This window comes from Protopterus annectens, chromosome 3.part1, assembly GCF_019279795.1.
Source record: "Protopterus annectens isolate FY-2018-M chromosome 3.part1, PAN1.0, whole genome shotgun sequence".
Lineage (NCBI taxonomy): Eukaryota > Metazoa > Chordata > Ceratodontiformes > Protopteridae > Protopterus > Protopterus annectens.
The window spans coordinates 9,238,638-9,259,183 of NC_056732.1; the positions used below are offsets into that span (position 1 = coordinate 9,238,638).

At 45.1% G+C, this 20,546-nt stretch overlaps 1 protein-coding gene and 1 long non-coding RNA gene across 5 annotated transcripts in view; one reads left to right on the forward strand and one right to left on the reverse strand.

The window, feature by feature from the left end:
* Positions 1 to 20,546, forward strand: part of ZBTB14 (zinc finger and BTB domain containing 14) — a 1,083,711-nt gene that overhangs the window by 309,534 nt on the left and 753,631 nt on the right. The window lies entirely within an intron of this gene.
* Positions 1,560 to 20,107, reverse strand: LOC122797967. Its single transcript, XR_006364199.1, has 3 exons — positions 19,971 to 20,107; positions 12,247 to 12,249; positions 1,560 to 2,554 (listed from the first exon to the last, which is right to left on the reverse strand). It is a non-coding gene; the product is annotated as an uncharacterized LOC122797967 (long non-coding RNA).

Genomic DNA, 20,546 nt, shown 5'->3' on the forward strand with positions numbered 1-20,546 from the left:
TGCTTTTTACACCCCACGGTAACTGTGTTTGTTGCAGTGGACTGTGAAAATTTGTCAGAGGCTTCAGGGCAACCATGAGCTCACAGACCTTATAACATCTGTTGACAGGCCCTGGGTTAGTCGACTGACCCTGCCAAATTTTAGGTGGGTGTTCCTTTGCTGCAGCCACACATTTCTCAAAATCTGATAACAGACACTTACCTTGTAGGGTAGAGAGCTCACATAGCCTCCCGCTCTCTGAAGGGGATGTTATATTCCCTGAAGAAGGAGCTTCACATCAATTTGGAGCTCAAGGCAGTTTTTCCTGACACTGAAGAACTTGGAGAAACAGCTGCTTTCAGTCATTCTTTTTCTCTGGTCAGGCATCTGGTCAATTCATTAGTATCTAAACAAACCAGAAGGGTGGGTCACAAGTTTGTATCCTGTTATTCGGAGAGGCAGTGTTTGTTTGACGTTTGGGCGTAGCTAGGGGACATTACTGTGTTAACAGTTCACAACTCTATTTAGTTGAAGCTGGTAGATTTTATGAGCTGCTGCTGCAACCCTCTCTTCGAGTTGTGAACTCAGAACGAAGACTACTTGGGATTTTTCCTGAAGTGGAGTATTCTGGAGCACGACCTGTTGGTCACTTTGAAGAATGCAGTAGCCCCTTCGGCCTCATTTTTGTTTTTCCTTCCTTTACTTTTGATGAAGAGGAGACCAAAACTCATTTTTTCACCCCTCAGTGGCTGATGGTTTCACACTTGGTCATTTATAGTATCGAAACCTTTTTTCAGTCCTAGTTTAGGGTCTGTCCCTATTGGTTGGGTTGATAACTTGCCCCTCTTGTAGTCTTCCTTTTCCTTGCAGGTGTACCAGATGTTATCAGGAGTTGATTTAGGTTGTTAGGAGGCCTTCAACTCAGTGAGTACCCCCAAGGCGAAGTGGTTGGCTGTCTGAGCAGAGCCGTGCCTTGTGCTGCTCTAGTCGATCAACTTGTAGGTTAGTTTGATGGATCCCAGGCACTTTTATAGCTTTTAAAGCAATACTAGAACTTTTGCAAACAAAAGCAGAACAAAACAAAGTAACACTGAATTGTGATAGACAAAATTCTACACGTATAATACCGAGAACAGCATGAATAAAACTGTGAGGCTAAAGAAACACCAGCTCTACTCAGTTGCGCATCACTACTCAGAGGCGATCTGTGTCTGACGTATAAAGCCATGTCCAACCCAGAATTAATGGACATGCTTCACCTCAGGAAATCTAAATCCCTTAGAGCTACACGCTCCCCTGAACCTCAGCACAGAAATAAATAGGACATGCTGGAGGGACAGATTCATATCCCAGAGGCTCCCCTCACTTTGGAACAAAGTCCCAATCCATGTCAGGCAGAGACCCTCACTGACCCTCTTCAAGAGGAATCTTGACGAATGGATGGGAGATCGTAAGTTTACCCCTGGGATCTCTTCTGTGTCGCTGCTTGACAGAGGTACAGTAAACAAACCTTAAAAGGGCTACCTTCTGTGACCTACTATACAGACGCACAGTCAACTAATCTAAAACGGTGGCGAAAGCCAAACATACTCTGGCTAGGCTTATAAATGCCCTAGGGCAGATAGCCTAGTATCAACCTATGAACCTATAAAAAGTAATACCTGTCCATTTGGTAGTCAGAATTGTGTGAATTAAAAAAAAAGGACAGAACAGCATCAGTAAAACTGAAAAAGTAATACTTGTCCATTTGGTAGTCAGAATTGCGTGAATTAAAAAAAAAAAAAAAGCCAGAACAGCATGAATAAAACTGTGAAAAAGTAATACTTGTTCATTTGTTAGTCAGAATTGTGTGAATTAAAAAAAAAAAAGCTGAATCCAGCAGTAGATGACATTACCTTCACAGTAATAACTTTTTCTCTAAAGTGAAATATTTCTTTGTTTTAACATCCGGTGTTTGTTTCAGGGTAGGATTAATGTACACTTGTTAATGTATGCTATTTTCCCTCATGACACAATAACAAATATAACTTTTATTTACAAACTTTCTTTTAGTACTTTTCGTGACATTTCCCAAGTTATTGCTAAGGATTTCTTCAAATTGCCCTCGATTAGTTTTCTACCTTTAGATATATTCTGAAGTAGCAGATGTTATCAGTGTTAATATTTTTGTTTTTATTTATCCCTACTTTGTCAAAAATCTCCATCCTCATTGTAATCCATATTTGAAGGTGGACCCCACCGTGGTAAAAGGAAAAAGGAGTCCACAAAAACTGACAGGTCAGGGAAGAGGCATAGAGATGACAAAGTGGACTATTGAGGATAAGGAAGCAGTGTATTGTTACTAGTACGCACACACACACACACACACACACACAAAACAAAAGGATAAGGAAGCAATGTATTGTTACTAGTACACACACACACACACACACACACACACACACACACACACACACACACACAAAACAAAAGGACAAGGAAGTAATGTATTGTTACTAGTACACACACACACACACACACACACACACACACACACACGCACAAAACAAAAGGATAAGGAAGAAATGTATTGTTACTGGTATACACACACACACACACACACACACACACACACACACACACACACAAAACAAAAGGACAAGGAAGTAATGTATTGTTACTAGTACACACACACACACACACACACACACACACACACACAAAACAAAAGGACAAGGAAGTAATGTATTGTTACTAGTACACACACACACACACACACACACACACACACACACACACGCACAAAACAAAAGAATAAGGAAGAAATGTATTGATGTTCATCGTACATACAGTTGCAGTAATCACAGATGGGTTCTCTGCCGTCAGGCGGGCCCTCGGTCGGCCGAATTCCAAAGTCTAGGTCCGGCGTCGGTTGCTGTCGCTTTCTTTCCTGATGTCAGTGAGGCAGGGGTATATAAGACACAGCCGACGCCATTTTCTTCAGTCTTTTTTGGCGCGCGGTGCCCGAAGCAGAAGCAGTTCGCAAGTGCCGGTCGGCCAGCTCCTGAATTTACGAAAAATGGGAAACCGAAGTCTTCATTAAAGCTAAGTACCCCGTTGGGGAAACTTTTCTTGCCTCAGACCGATGTCAGAAAAAGTTAACAATTGTATTTGTTGTGGGAAGCAAATACCACATAAGGATTTCCATTCCCTCTGCATACCTTGTTTAGGCCCAGACCACGACGTCTCGGGCTGTCGCTTTTGCGCTACTTTCAATAAATGCACTATTAAGCGTCGGGCGGAGTTCGACCAACACTTTTTTGGTAAAGCCTTTGATTATAAAATGTCGTCGGAGACTCCGACTACCGTTTTGTCCAAAAAACGCAAGGACAAGGACCAACATGCGAGGTCCGCGGTCCCCACCGACACCACGCCAAAACCGGCTACACGTGGTCCGGTTCTCAGCGAGACGCCTATGCAGTCCCTGACTACCGACGGCACTTCTTTGGTGGTGTCTTCTGTAACCGAGACCGCAGGTACCTCGGCCCATACCCAGACTATAACCACCGAAGTCACTGTGAGCGTTGAGCCTCCTAATGTGGACAGGTCCACTTCCACCCATGGTGTCTTTAGACCCTCATCTTCCTTTTCCATTAAGGCCTTTACTAAGTCCAAATCAGCCAGGCATCCCAAGAGGCCTGTTGCACAGGGCCCATCTCCAGGCCCCATGCCTAAAAAGCAGATGCTTAAAATGGCTGAGGATTTAATTACTCTTATCAGGGGTTCCCAACCCCCTCCAGACAAGAGACCCAGAGTGGAGGAAGATTCTCCCTCTTCTGATCAGGGCTCCATTTTTTCAGATCATTCTGATGTAGAGGAACACTCTTACTCCCCCTTTGAAGATTCTGATGCAGAGCAGTCCATTCCTTCTGTATCTCCTCCTGAGGATTTTTCCTTTGGGGAAACCTTGCACACCTTGAGGGAACACTTCCATTGGGAAGGCCAAGACTTTTCTGATTCCAAGAAAAGACTTAGGGAATTTCTTTTGTTACCTCAACACAGACCTCTGGCGATACCTCCTGTCTTGGACATACTTGATGATGTTTATTCGGAGGCTTGCCTTAATCCGGATTCCCTGCCTCCTGCCCCAGTCAAGCCTGATAGGTACTACAGAGTTCCTAACTCTCATCAATTTCTTTACAAAAGCCATAATGCTGACCCTGAAACCATTTCTCAAGGCCCCAAGGGAATGAAAGCCTCTACTGCTAAGAATCCACTACCTTCCGAAAGAGAGTGAAGATCCTTAGAAAGGTGGGGAAAAAAGGTATATACCTCGGCCACCCTAGCCATGAAGGCCTTAAATTGTCAGTTTCATATGCTTAAATATCAGCAGTTTCTGTTATCACAATTAAGAAATAAAATGTCTCAACCTGAACAACCAGATTTGAAGGAGTTGCAGGATATGATGCATAGTGCAGAACAAGTGGGTAAGCACACCTTACAATGTGGCTATGATGCCCTAGAGGCCTCAAGTAGAGCTGCTGTTACAGGATCAGTCATTCGTAGACATGCATGACTTAGGGAACAAATCTTGCCTGATCATGTGAAAGCTAAACTACTAGATGCTCCTTTACAAAAGGATGTGCTATTTGGTACTAATGCTGAGGAGATACTACGGAAAATGGAAGAAAAAGCCAAATCTATGCAATCTGTCAAAGCTTTTCTACAGGTTCAACCACCGCGTTTTAGCAGAAATTGGCCTTCTAAAAACTGGTCCTTTCCAGCCACGGACAAGCCCCAAAGAGGTAGATACAGGCGCACAAGGGGCAGAGGACAATCACAAGGATCATATAGAGGCAGGCAATGGCAAACTCCAGCACCAAGAGGTGGCGAAGACAGTGCACAACAATATAGGAAACAAACCCAATGACTTCCTCCTTTCCATGCCAAGCAAGTCTCAGCTGGCAGCACCCTTAGGAGGAAAGCTAGTATTATTTACAAGAAATTGGCATATTGTCACAACAGACAAATGGATCCTGGACGTTATAGACAGAGGCTACAGATTTCATTTTCACACTCTTCCAAAAATGAGAGGCATGCCAAACCTGCCACACAATCAAAGGGCAGAGGCACAACTACAAATTTCAAAGCTCATAGACATGAAAGCTATTCAAGAGGTACCTACTCACGAACAAGGTCAAGGTTTTTATTCCAGGCTATTTCTGGTACCAAGGAAAGGAACCGACTGGAGACCCATTTTGGACTTATCCATCCTAAACACATTCTTACTCGTACCAAAATTCAAGATGCTCACAATGTCCTTCATGGATGCATCTGCAGTCATAACAAGTGGGTTGTCCTGTCGTCAGGCAGCCCTGCAGTCGGCCGGATTCCAAAGTCCGGGTCCGGCTTCGGCTGATGTCGCACTCCACCCGACGTCATCTCTGTTGGTCTTCGGGTATAAAAGCATCAGCCGACGCCATTTTCCTGAGTCTTTCTTGCCGCGTGGCGCCCGAAGCAGAAGCTGTTTGCAAGTGCCGGTCGGTCGGATCCAGAGATTACTTCTACCGAATACTACTTCGAAGACTTCTAAAGCTAAGTACCCCGTTGGGGACTCTTTCTTGCCTCAGCCGATGTCAGAAAAAGTTAACAATTGTTTAACCTGTGGGAAACAAATACCTCATAAAGATTTCCACTCTTACTGTCTGCCTTGTTTAGGCCCAGCCCACGACGTAGCAGCCTGTTCGGCCTGTGCCTCTTTCAACCGACGGCTTAGGCGTCGGTCGGAGTTTGCAGAACAGTTTTTCGGTTCTGATTTTGCGTACATTATGCCGTCGGATCCTCCGACTACCCCAAAACGCAAAGATAAAGACCGACATTCGCGGTCCGCGGTTTCGGCGAAACCACGGTAAAGCAAATCATGAGTGTCTCGGTTCCGCGAAACCGAGAAAACTGCTCAAAGTACAGCTGAACCTATTCTTACAACTGAGGCCCCTGCTACAACTCTTGAATCGACCTCAGAAATTTTACCCACTACGGTGGTTGACTTATCAGACACCATCCCCTTGGATGTCTCTACCCCAGCACGTGGTGCTGCTAGGCCTCCAGCTGCCATGTCCATTAAGGCCTTCGCCAGGGCTAAAGCAGCCAAGACTACTAAAACAGTGCCTGTTAAACCCCCACATCCAGGCCCTCTTCTAGTTCTCAAATGCTTTCTTTGGCAGAAGATTTAATTTCTTTAATTAGAGGATCTCAATCTCACCCAGACAGGGCCTCTCAGCCCCCAGAGAAGAGACCTAGGGCAGAGCCCCTGAGCCAGTGTCTTCTGATGATTCTGCTGATGAATCAGACATAACTGACCAGCCTGAGGCTCCCTTTTCCAATTTTGAAGATTCTGATGCTGAAGAATCCATTCCAGCTGCTTCCCCACCAGAAGAATTCTCCTTTGGGGAAACCTTGCATGCCATGCGAGAACAGTTCCAATGGCAGCAACAGGATTTTTCAGACTCCAGAAAAGACTTAGGACCTTTCTGCACCTCCCACAGCACAGGCCCTTAGCTATACCTCCTGTTCTCTCTGTGGTGGATGATGCTTTCAATGATGTTTGCTCCGCTCCAGATTCTTTACCCCAGCCCCTGCCAAACCAGACAGATTTTACAGGGTGCCAGATACTCATCACCACCTTTACAAGGCCCACTTGCAGACCCAGAAACTATATCCCAGGGTCCCAAGGCAGTAGCCGCGACCACAGCTAAAAACCCTATTCCTTCTGAAAGGGAAGCAAGGTCACTAGACAGATGGGGTAAAAAGGTCTACACTTCAGCTACTCTCTCAGCTAGAGCTTTAAACTGTCAGTTTCACATGATACAATACCAAGAGTTTATGCTTGATCAGTTAACTAAAAAACTAACCACTGATGAATCTCTTGATAAGAAATATGTATTAGAGATGATAAATAACATACAACAGGTTAGCAACCATTCCTTAAAATGTGGCTATGATGCACTGGAGGCTTCATTTAGATCAGCCATGACAGGCACAGTGATAAGAAGGCATGCATGGCTAAAGGAACAAGCTTTACCAGATCATGTTAAAGCTAAGTTGCTAGATGCTCCTATGGACAAGACAAGTTTGTTTGGTACACCTGCCCAGCAGGTTATGAAGAAAATGGAAGAAAAGGCAAAATCTGTTCAAACTGTTAAAGATTTCTTGCAGGTTCAACCCCAAGGTTTAGCAGGAACTGGCCTGCCAAAATTGGTCCTTTCCTGACTCCACAAAATTTCAAAGGGGCAGGAATAGACGTTCCAGAGGCAGAAACCAATCCAGAGGAGGTGCCTACAGAGGCGACAGTGGCAAGGTAACAACAGAGGCACAGACACAGCCACTGCCACTACATCAGCACAACCACAGTGACTTAATCTTAAATCCGCCTACCAGGGAACAAATAGCAGCTCCTCTAGGCGGAAAGTTAACCTTATTTTCAAAGAACTGGCACTACATAACAAAAGACAAGTGGATTTTACAAACCATATATCAAGGTTACGGTTTCACTTCCACACTTTACCAGTCAAAAGAGGAATGCCAAATCTACCTCCAAATCAAAAACAGAGGCTCTACGCCAGATAATGGAGTTAGCAAACATGAGAGCTGTGGAAAGAGTGCCAACAGCAGAACAAGGAAAGGGTTCTACTCCAGACTATTCCTAGTTCCAAGAAAGGAAAAAGTTGGAGACCAATTCTCGACCTGTCCACCTTAAATACATACATCATTGTCCCAAAATTCAAAATGCTGACCCTACAGCAACTTCTTCCCATGCTGGGCAAGGAGTCTTGGCTGGTAACTCTAGATCTCAAGGAGGCATACCTGCACGTCCCCATTCGACCAATCTGCAGAAGATACCTCAGATTTCTTGCAGGATCAGAGCACTATCAATTCTCAGCATTGCCCTTTGGCTTATCTACTGCGCCCAGAGTATTCACAAAATGCCTGGCATCAGTAATCCAACATTGCAGACTACAGGGAATTCAAATTTACCCATACCTGGACGACTGCCTGCTACAAGGGGACAACAAAAGCAAGCTGACAACAGATTTACAAAGGGTCATTTACTTGCTACAAGGACTGGGATACACAGTCAATTTACAAAAGTCAAGGCTGATACCATCCCAAACAAGGACATTCTTGGGTGCGGAATTGGACACAGTACAACAAATGGCATTCCTGACTACAGAAAAACAAAAAGAACTTCCTCTTTACTTCTTGGCACTAACAAAACTGAACAAGTTAACAGCAAGAAAAGTTCTGCAGGCCTTGGGCTTCATGGCATCATGCATAATCTTGGTCCCATTTGCCAGACTACATATGAGGAAACTACAGTGGTACCTAAAGAATTTATGGTCCCAACACAGACACAGTCTAGAAACAGAAATCCCACTAATTCCATGCTTAAAACAGGAGTTCCTATGGTGGGCTCAGGCATGCCAGTCAAACCCAGGCCTACCCTTTCGCAGATGTCAACCAAGCCAGACCATCACAACAGACGCTTCAGACCTAGGATGGGGGCCCACATGCTGGACAAATGCGTGCAAGGATTGTGGACACAGGATCAACTTCACCTGCACATCAATCTAAAAGAAATGCTGGCAGTAAAACTGGCAATCCAAAAGTTCAAACCATTTCTCAAAGAGGGCCAGTTGATAAGGACAGACAACACCACAGTCATGTGGTACATCAACAAACAGGGAGGCACTCATTCATACCCCTATGCAGAATGACCTTGAGCTGTGGACCGTGGCACTCAGCTACAACATTCAGTTACAGGCAATATTTGTACCGGGAAAGACAATACTCTAGCAGACATATTAAGCAGAACCACTTCGATGCCCACGAATGGAAGCTGCACCGGACATCTTCAAGACCATCTCAAAGAAATGGGGAATGCCACAGATAGACCTATTCGCATCACCTCTCAATCACCAGCTCAAAAATTCTGCACAAGGACATTCCACCCACTAGCATGGAAAGTGGACTCACTCTCCTTCAACTGGAAAGGCCTAACAGCATATGCATTCCCACCTCTTCCTTTGATACACAAGGTACTACTAAAAATCAAGGAAGAACGTCCAAGGATAATCCTGATAGCTCCAAACTGGCCAAGACAACACTGGTACGCACTACTGAAGAGCATGTCTCGAACAATATGTGGCCAATACCCTGATGCCTTTGATGTTAACTCAGAACAACTACAGCATCATACATCCAAACCTAAAACGCTGCAACTGACTGCATGGAACATCACATAGCAGCAGCTAATCCAGAACTTTCCCAAAGAGTTAAAGACATTATTCTTGAAGCACGCAGACCTTCAACAAGAAGGAACTATGCTGGAAAATGGAAAAGGTTTGTCATTTGGAGTACGGAAAGAGGAAAAGATGTGTCAAACATAGATATGCCTAACATTCTGGAGTATCTGGCGAACTTCTTCATTCAGGCCTGTCCTACTCCTCCATCAAGATACATGCATCAGCTATTTCAGCAGAATACAGCTTTGATCCACCTGTTTTTCACACCCTTTGCTCAGGCAGTTCCTCAGAGGAATCAAGAATGTAAAACCTCCAAGGAAACCACCATTACCAGCTTGGGATTTAAACTTTGTGCTAGAAAAGTTGACACTATCACCCTTTGAACCAGCAGCAACAGCAGACCTACAACACCTGTCATGGAAAACTGCTTTCCTACTGGCAATTACTTCAGCAAGGAGGGTTTCAGAACTACAGGCCTTAATGGCAGTGCAACCCTTCCTAATCTTCCACCAAGATAGAGTGTCCATGAGGACTAATCCTACATTTATGCCCAAGGTGGTATCCAGAGTGTCTTTAAACCAGGCAATCCACCTACCTACCTTCTTTCCCAACCCACAAAACAGAGGGAAAGAATACTGCATACCTTGGATGTACATAGACAGCTACGCTACTACTTGGACAGAACAAAAATAGCAGAAAGACTGACCAACTTTTGTAGCCTATGCAACAGGAAGGGAAGGAAAAGCTATTTCCAAACAGACAATCTCCAAATGGATAGGAAATTGCATACGATACTGTTACTCCTTCCATGGAAAACCAATTCCACAGAACATAAGACCTCATTCTACAAGGGCAACAGCCACTACCACAGCCTTCTTACGAGGAGTGGCAACCAAAGACATTATTGAGGCTACTTGGACCTCCGTGCATACATTTGCCAAGCATTATAATTTGCCTCTATATTCCAGATCCCGAGCAGGGTTTGCCACTGCTGTACTGCAAGGGATCCTAAACACACCATAATCTACTTTTATCCTCCTCCCCAGTTGGCTATGGTATTCTACCCACTTGTTATGACTGCAGATGCATCCATGAAGGACATAGTACAGTTTTGTACCTACCATAAATGTAGATGTCCGAACTGGATAGCATCTGCAGTCAGGATTACCCCCCCTCCTTCCCCTCTGTGGTACTCCTAGGGTGTTTACCCTCCTAATAGCTAGCTGTTGGGGGGAGTCTTTCATGGTGTATTTGTTTGTATATATGTACATATATGCTTATTGCTGTGTTTACCTCTATCTATTTGGAAACATTGGCATCTATCCAAATTTTAGCCTGCAAGAGGGCTACTGGCATCTGGGGCAAGAAACACTGAGGAAAATGGCGTCGGCTGATGCTTTTATACCCGAAGACCAACAGAGATGACGTCGGGTGGAGTGCGACATCAGCCGAAGCCGGACCCGGACTTTGGAATCCGGCCGACTGCAGGGCTGCCTGACGACAGGACAACCCACTTGTTATGACTGCAGATGCTATCCAGTTCGGACATCTACATTTATGGTAGGTACAAAACTGTACTTTACAGCAGCTTCTTCCCATGCTGGGCAAGGAGTTTTGGCTGGTAACATTGGACCTCAAGGAGGCATACCTGCATGTCCCAATCAGACAAAGCTGCAGAAGATACCTCAGATTTCTTGCAGGTTCAATCCACTATCAATTCTCAGCATTGCCCTTTGGCTTATCTACTGTGCCCAGAGTATTCACGAAATGCCTGGCATCAGTAATTGCCTACTGCAGACTTCAAAGGATACAAATTTACCCTTATTTGGACGACTGCCTGATCCAAGCAGACAGCAAGCACATACTTCTGGATCATCTGGCTTATGCAACACGGTTACTGAATTCTCTGGGATACACAATCAACAAAGAGAAATCCAGGCTAACACCATCTCAGAAAATAACTTTCCTGGGTGCCAACTTGGACACAAACACCCAGATGGCCTATCTTACGCCAGAAAAACAGGGGCAACTAACTCAGTACTTCAAAATACTAGCAAACTGTACCAGGCTTACTGCAAGGAAAATCCTGCAGGCTCTGGGCTTCATGGCATCTTGCATTCTTTTAATCCCATGTGCAAAGTTGCATATGAGGAAACTTCAATGGTACCTAAAAAACCTATGGTCTCAACATAGCCACAGTTTCGAAACAATAATACCAATAATTCCATGTTTGCAAAAGGAATTTCTATGATGGGCCCAAGCATGTCAAACAAACACAGGTCTCCCATTCTGCAAGCCTCAAGCAAATCATGTCATCACAACAGACGCCTCAGATTACGCCTGGGGGTCGCACATGACAGACAGGTGCATTCAGGGCAAATGGTCCCAAAAGGAAAAGCACCTTCACATCAATCAAAAAGAAATGCTAGCAGTGGTAAATGCAATTACAGCTTTCAAGGACCTCCTGCATCCAGGACAATTATTGATAAGAACAGACAACACCACAGTAATGTGGTACATAAACAAACAAGGAGGAACATATTCATACCCCCTGTGCAGACTAGCCATGACACTTTGAACTTGGCTCTGGAATGGCAAATCGAACTTCAAGCACAGTACATGCCAGGTTTGGAAAACACGCTGGCAGACCATCTAAGCAGAAATATGACAGATCCACACGAATGGAAGTTGCATCCTCAAGTGTTTACAAAGATAATCCAAGCGTGGGGGAGGCCAGACCTCGATCTCTTCGCCTCACACAGGAATCATCAATTGGAAAAGTTTTGTTCAAGGACCTTTCATCCAAAGGCCTGGAGAGTGGACGCCCTTTCATTCAGTTGGACAGCATGGACAGTTTACGCTTTCCCACCTCTGCCTCTTCTGCCCAAGGTGCTCTTGAAAGCAAGAGCAGACAGACCGAAGATGATACTGATTGCTCCAGACTGGCCAAGACAACACTGGTACCCACTCCTGAGGAGCCTAACACATACTCCTCCCTGGCCCCTACCTCTAATGCCTCTTCTGCTGACTCAGCACAGCTACAAAACTCTTCACAGTCAGCTGAAAACACTCAATCTCGCTGCATGGAAAATTCCTTAACACCACAACAGACCCTACTCCCCAAAGAGGTGCAGGATGTCATTTTGGAGGCCAGAAGGCCATCTACTAGAAAGGCTTACTCCGCCAAATGGAAACTGTTTTGCTCTTGGAATGAGAAAAAAGGCCAGGACTCTAGAAAACTGAATTTGCCTCAGGTACTACAGTATCTAGCCGAGCTGATGAACAGTGGACTTTCATTTTACTCCATAAAAATCCATGTCTCAGCCATTTCTGCAGAATTCAACACGGATCCACCCTTATTCTCTCACCCACTCTTAAGACAGCTCCTCAGAGGGGCTAAGAATATAAGACCACCAAGGAAACAACCAGTGCCAGCCTGGGATCTTAATTACATTTTAGAAAAATTAACATTGCCTCCCTTTGAACCAGCTGCCTCAACAGATTTGCAATATTTGTCCTGGAAAACAGCTTTCCTTCTGGCCATTACCTCAGCTCGTAGGGTTTCAGAACTACAAGCCCTCATGGTTGTGCAGCCTTTTCTCATCTTCCATCAGGACAGGGTTTCCCTTCGAACCAACCCGTCATTTATGCCTAAAGTGGTATCCAGGGTAGCTTTAAATCAAGCCATACACTTGCCTACCTTTTACCCCAATTCTCAAAACAAAGGGGAAAGGCTGCTACACTCCTTAGACATCCATAGACAGCTACGTTATTATTTGGACAGAACAAAGCCTTTCAGGAAATCAGAACAACTTTTTGTGTCCTATGCTGTAGGAGCTCAAGGGAAGCCAGTTACCTAACAGACAATTTCAAAATGGATAGGCCACTGCATACGGTTTTGTTACACCTATCATGGAAAATCTGTCCCTACAGGCATCAGATCCCCCTCCACCAGGGCCACAGCTACCTCTACAGCCTTCCTCAGAGGAGTTCCTACCAAAGATATTTTGGAGGCAGCCACTTGGAGTTCTGTGCATACCTTCACAAAACACTACCACCTGCCTTTATATTCCAAAACTAGAGCAGGCTTTGCCACTGCTGTGTTGCAGGGCATTCTGGCTCATCCCAGATGTCCTTCAAGAATGCAACTGCAGTCATAAAATATGGGTTGTCCTGCCTCAGGCAGCCCTCGGTCGGCCGGATTCCAAAGTCTGGGTCCGACGTCGGCTGATGTCTCATTTCTCTCCGACGTCAGAGCGGCTGGAGTATATAAGCATCAGCCGACGCCATCTTCTTCAGTCTTTCTTGCCGCGCGGTGCCTGAAGCAGAAGCAGTTCGCAAGTGCCGGTCGGTCAGCTCCTGTATTCTTCGAAACCAAAGACATCAAAAAAGCTAAGTACCCCGTTGGGGACCTTTTCTTGCCTCAGCCGATGTCAGAATAAATTAAAAAGTAAATAATTGTTTGTCTTGTGGTAAACAAATACCTCATAAGGATTTTCATTCTTACTGCCTCCCTTGCCTTGGCCCAGACCACGACGTCTCGGCCTGTGCCGCCTGTACTCGCTTCAATAAGCGCACTCTCAGGCGCCGGGCGGAGTTCGCTGAAGACTTTTTTGGCGAAAAGTTTGCTTACATTATGCCGGAACAACCGCTACACATATTTCTAAAAAACGGAAAGACCGGGACCGACCTCCTCGGCCCGCGACTTCCCCCGACTCCACGCCAAAACTTACCGCGAGTGCCCCAGTTCCCTCTGAGGCGGTTATTCCACCGCTTGGAACTGAAGACACTGCACTACCGATACCTCCGACACCGGAGGCCACACCGACGCCAATTATTGATTTTCCTCTGGATGCTGTAACCGAGGAAATGCCCGAGACCATTGCTGTGGATAAGGTTACCCCTGCACGTGGGGCTGCCAGGCCTCCCATGTCTATTTCTATCAAGGCCTACACACGTGCTAAGGCAGCAAGCCAGGCCAAGCCTGCAAGCCAGGCCAGGCATCACTCTGCTAAAACCTTGCCTCAGCCTAACCCTGAAGCTCAAATCATGTCCTTGGCCGCAGATCTAATTTCTATGATCAGAGGCTCCTAGGCCCATCCTGAGAGAGGATCCCAGCCTCCTCCTGATAAGAGGCCCAGGGTTGAACCACCTGACCCCCTTTCTTCAGATGAAGATTCTGGGGACTCTGTGCTTTCAATCCCAGGAACCCCTTTTCAGACTTTCGAGGATTCGGATGCAGAGGACTCCATTCCTCCTCTCCTCCTGAGGATATTTCTTTTGGGAAGTTCTGCATTCCATGAGGGAGCATTTCCAGTGGCAAGGTCAGGAATTTTCTGATTCCAGGAAGCCTTCAACTTTCCTTAAGCCACAACACAGACCCTTAGCTATTCCTCCTGTGCTTGATGTGTTGGATGACCTTTACTCTGACTCCAGTGCTACCCCTGATTCTCTGCCCCCGGCTCCTGTCAAGCCTGACAGATACTATAGGGTCCCTGAAACCCATTCTCATTTCTTTAGGGCCCATGCTGTAGACTTAGAAACTATTTCCCAGGGGCCTAAGGGGGTTTCTGCTACCACTTCCAAAAATCCTTTGCCTTCCGACAGAGAGGCAAGGTCCTTAGAGAGATGGGGGAAGAAGGTTTACACCTCTACTACCTTAACTATGAGAGCTCTCAATTGTCTGTTTCATATGTTTCAATATCAGGATTCCCTGTTGGATGATTTACAGAAAAAATTAGCCTCTCCTGAACCTTTAGATAGGAAGTCTTTGCAGGAGGCTGTTCATAACTCTCAGCAGGTTAGTAATCATTTTTGCAGTGTGGATATGATGCATTGGAAGCTTCATGTAGGGCAGCTATGACAGGAGCGGTCATTCGTGTAGACATGCATGGTTAAAAGAGCAACCCTTACCGGATCATGTTAAGGCAAAGCTACTGGATGCTCCCTTGGAAAAGAACAAACTTTTTGGTGATCATGCTAAAGATGTGTTAAAGACCATTGAAGAAAAAGCAAAGTCAGTTCAGACAGTCAAAGATTTTCTCCAGTTTCAGCCCCCCAGGTTCAGCAGGAACTGTTCTTCTAAAAACTGGTCATTCCCAAATCCTGAAAAATTTCAAAGGGGCAAGAACAGGTGTGCCCGTGGCAGAGGGCAATGTAGAGGATCCTACAGGGGACGCCAATGGCAACCAACAAACCAAAGAGGTGACACAGGGGTTTCCCTGTCACTCAGGGACAATCTCAATGACTTGACTCTAACTTCTCCGACCAAGAAGCAAAAACAAGCCCCTTTGGGAGGAAAGTTATCTCTGTTCTCAGAAAATTGGCACAAACTGATAAAAGACAAATGGATATTGGACATTATAGATCATGGTTACAGGTTCTATTTTCATACCTTACCAAGAAAACAAGGCATGCCAAATCTTCCACAAAATCAAAAGGCAGAGGCTATCAAGCAAATTTCTCTGCTGGCTCAGATCAAAGCAATAGAAAAAGTGCCTCAACAAGAACAAGGCCAGGGGTTTTACTCAAGACTGTTCCTTGTTCCAAGAAAACAAAATCAATGGAGACCAATACTGGACTTGTCCGCTTTAAACACTTTTCTCATAGTACCAAAGTTCAAAATGCTGACCTTACAGCGGCTCCTTCCCATGCTGGGCAAGGGGTCTTGGCTGATTACTCTGGACCTCAAGGAGGCATACCTGCATGTCCCTATCAGACACAGCTGCAGAAGATACCTCAGATTTCTTGCAGGGCCAGAGCATTATCAATTCTCAGCATTGCCTTTTGGCTTATCTACTGCGCCCAGAGTATTCACGAAATGCCTGGCATCAGTAATTGCTCATTGCAGACTCCAGGGGATTCAAATCTACCCCTACCTGGACGATTGCCTCATACAAGCGGACAATGAACTAACCTTGACAAAAAACTTGAATTATGTCATACACTTGCTACAGGCTTTGGGATACACAGTCAACTTTCAAAAGTCAAGACTTCTACCATCCCAGCAAATAACTTTTTTAGGAGCCAAACTAGACACAGCCTCTCAAATGGCTTACCTGACAGAAGACAAGCAAGAGCAGTTAACTCATTACTTCAAAAGTTTAGCAAAACTCTCCCAGATTACTGCAAGGAGATTCCTACAGGCCCTGGGGTTCATGGCATCTTGCATTCTCCTGGTCCCACTAGCAAGACTACACATGAGAAAACTTCAATGGTATCTAAAGAGCTTATGGTCTCAGCACAACAACAACCTAGAAGCAATTATCCCACTCATTCCATGTCTACAAAGGGAATTTCTATGGTGGGCCTCAGCAAGTCAGTCAAATACAGGCATGCCGTTCAAAAAACCTCAGACAACACAGACCATTACCACAGACGACTCAGACCATGGATGGGGGGCGCACATGGAGGGCAGATGCATTCAAGGACAATGGAATCCAAAGGAAGAACATCTGCATATCAACCAAAAAGAAATGCTGGCAGTAATGCATGCCATCGAGGCCTTTGGACATCAACTTCATCAAGGCCACCTTCTAATAAGGACAGACAACACCACTGTGATGTGGTACATAAACAAGCAGGGAGGTACTCACTCTTACCCCCTTTGCAGGCTCACAATGAATCTTTGGGAAAAATCACTGAGTCTGAACATACAGCTACAGTCCCAATTTGTTCCAGGCAGAGACAATGTTCTGGCGGACAGTCTAAGCAGGAATTTCTAGACCCACACGAATGGAGGTTACATCCAGACATCTTTGCACAACTAACCTCGGCATGGGGCAGGCCAGACATAGACCTATTTGCCTCCCAACTCAATCATCAGCTACAAAAGTTCTGCTCAAGGACAAATCATCCACAAGCATGGAAGATAGATGCTCTCTCATTCAACTGGAGCTCCCTAGTCATCTATGCATTTCCACCTCTGCCACTGATGACCACAGTGTTACTAAAGATCAAAGCAGAGCAGCCAAAGGGAATCCTAATAGCTCCGAACTGGCCAAGACAACACTGGTACCCACTACTACGGAGCATATGTCACAACAAACCGTGGGCCCTTCCCAAATGGCCTCAACTGTTGACTCAACACAACTTCAGGACAGCTCATCCCAACCTCCAGACTCTACAGCTAACAGCTTGGAAGATCACATAAATAACCTCAATTTATCTCTCTCCAAGGAAGTTCAGCGGATACTAACAGAAGCCCGCAGACCATCCACCAGAAGGGCTTACTCAGCCAAATGGAAGCGTTTCAGCATTTTGAATACCATCAAGGGTCAAGATGCATCAGTACTGAGCATTCCACTCATTCTGGAGTACTTGGCAGAATTGCTAAATAAGGGACTTTCATACTCTTCCATAAAAATACATGCTTCAGCTATCTCAGCTAGATACAACACTGACCCACCTGTGTTCTCACATTCTTTGCTAAGGCAATTTCTTAGAGGGATCAAGAATATAAAACCTCCAAGAAAGGCACCAGTACCAGCTTGGGATCTCAATTTTGTGTTAGAAGAATTGACTCTACCTCCTTGAGCCAGCAGCTTCAGCGGATTTACAATTTCTGTCCTGGAAGACAGCTTTCCTGCTGGCCATTACCTCAGCTAGAAGGGTTTCAGAATTACAGGCACTAATGGCAATACCACCCTTCATAATCTTCCACCGAGACAGGGACTCCTTGAACCAATCCTTCCTTTCTGCCAAAGTGGTATCTAGGGTCTCTAAATCAGGCAATTCACCTGCCTACTTTCTTCCCAGTCCTGAAAACAAAGGGGAAAGACTGTTGCATACCTTGGACATACATAGACAACTTTGCTACTATCTAGACAGAACCAAGATCAGTAGGAAGTCCGATCAGCTATTTGTAGCTTACGCTCCTGAGTACAGGGAAAAGCAATTTCCAAACAGACAATTTCAAAATGGATTGGACATTGCATCAGATATTGTTATTCCTTCCATGGAAAGAGTGTGCCAGCCAATATCAGACCACACTCTACCAGAGCTACAGCCACCTCCACAGCCTTCTTAAGAGGGGTGCCTACAAAGGATATTCTAGAAGCTGCTACATGGAGCTCCATGCATACATTTTCCAAACACTACAACCTCCCTTTATTTTCCAGATCCAGAGCAGGCTTTGCTTCGGCAGTCCTGCAGGGATTGCTAGCTACACCATCCTTTTCCTAGAGCATACCACCTCCCCGAGCTAAGCTATGGTATTCAACCCATATGTTATGACTGCAGTTGCATTCTTGAAGGACATAGTACAGTTTTGTACCTACCATAAATGTAGATGTTCGATAGATATGCAACTGCAGTCGGGTTTTCCCTCCTCCTTCCCCTCTATGCCTTGGGTCCACTCCTCTCCCTGTTATTCTTAGCTGGGGATATCTGTTATGGTGTATCTGTTTATTGCTTACTTATTTGTCTGGAAACCTATTTTTGTTTTACAAATTTGATTTTAGCCTTCCTTGGAGGGCACCTGGCATCTGGGGCAAGAAACACTGAAGAAGATGGCGTCGGCTGATGCTTATATACTCCAGCCACTCTGACGTCGGAGAGAAATGCAACATCAGCCGACGTCGGACCCAGACTTTGGAATCCGGCCGACCGAGGGCTGCCTGAGGCAGGACAACCCATATGTTATGACTGCAGTTGCATATCTATCGGACATCTACATTTATGGTAGGTACAAAACTGTACTTTCCACCTAGTGCCTACCACCCTGTGCGTAGCTTTGGGATTCTACCCATCTGTGATTACTGCAGCTGTATGCACGATGAACATAGTACAGTTTTGTACCTACCATAAATGTAGATGTTCGAGTGCTAATACAGCTGCCGTACAGTTTACCCTCCCTCCTTCCCCTCTTGGTAAAAGCCTAGGGCCTAACCCCTTTTCATACAACCTGATTGGGTTGTCCTTCTATGGTATATTTGCTTGCAACTACTGATTTTTGATTATATTGCATTGCATGTATATAAATATAATTTATGCATTGCCTTCTTACTGGGGGCACCTGACATCTGGGGCAAGAAAGACTGAAGAAAATGGCGTCGGCTGTGTCTTATATACCCCTGCCTCTCTGACGTCAGGAAAGAAAGCGACAGTAACCGACGTCGGACCTAGACTTTGGAATTCGGCCGACCGAGGACCCGCCTGACGGCAGGAGAACCCATCTGTAATGACTGCAGCTGTATTAGCACTCGAACATCTACATTTATGGTAGGTACAAAACTGTACTTTACTAGTACACACACACACACACACACACACACACACACACACACACACACACACACACACAAAAACAAAAGGATAAGGAAGAAATGTATTGTTACTAGTACACACACACACACACACACAAAGGATAAGGAAGAAATGTATTGTTACTAGTACACACACACACACACACACACACACACACACACACACACACACACAAAAAACAAAAGGATAATGAAGAAATGTATTGTTACTAGTACAAATACGCACACACACACACACACACACACACACACACTCGCAAATCGAAAAGGAAGAAATGTATTGTTACTAGTATACACACACACACACACACACACACACACACAAAAGGATAAGGAAGAAATGTATTGTTACTAGTACACACACACACACACACACAGACACACACACACACAAGGATGAAATGTATTGTTACTAGTACACACACACACACACACACACACACACACACACACACACACACACACACACACACAACAAAAGGATAATGAAGAAATGTATTGTTACTAGTACACATACGCTCGCGCACACATACACACGCACACACACACACACACACACACACACGCAAATCGAAAAGGAAGAAATGTATTGTTACTAGTTCACATACACACACACACACACATACACACACACACACACACACACACACACACACACACACACACACACACACACACACACACACACACACACACACACACACACACAAGGATAAAGAAGAAATGTATTGTTACTAGTACACACACACACACACACACACACACACACACACACACACACACACACACAAAACAAAAGGATAATGAAGAAATGTATTGTTACTAGTATACACACACACACACACACACACACACACACACACACACACACACAAGGATGAAATGTATTGTTACTAGTATACACACACACACACACACACACACACACACACACACAAAACAAAAGGATAAGGAAGAAATGTATTGTTACTAGTACACATACGCTCGCGCACACATACACACACACACACACTCGCAAATC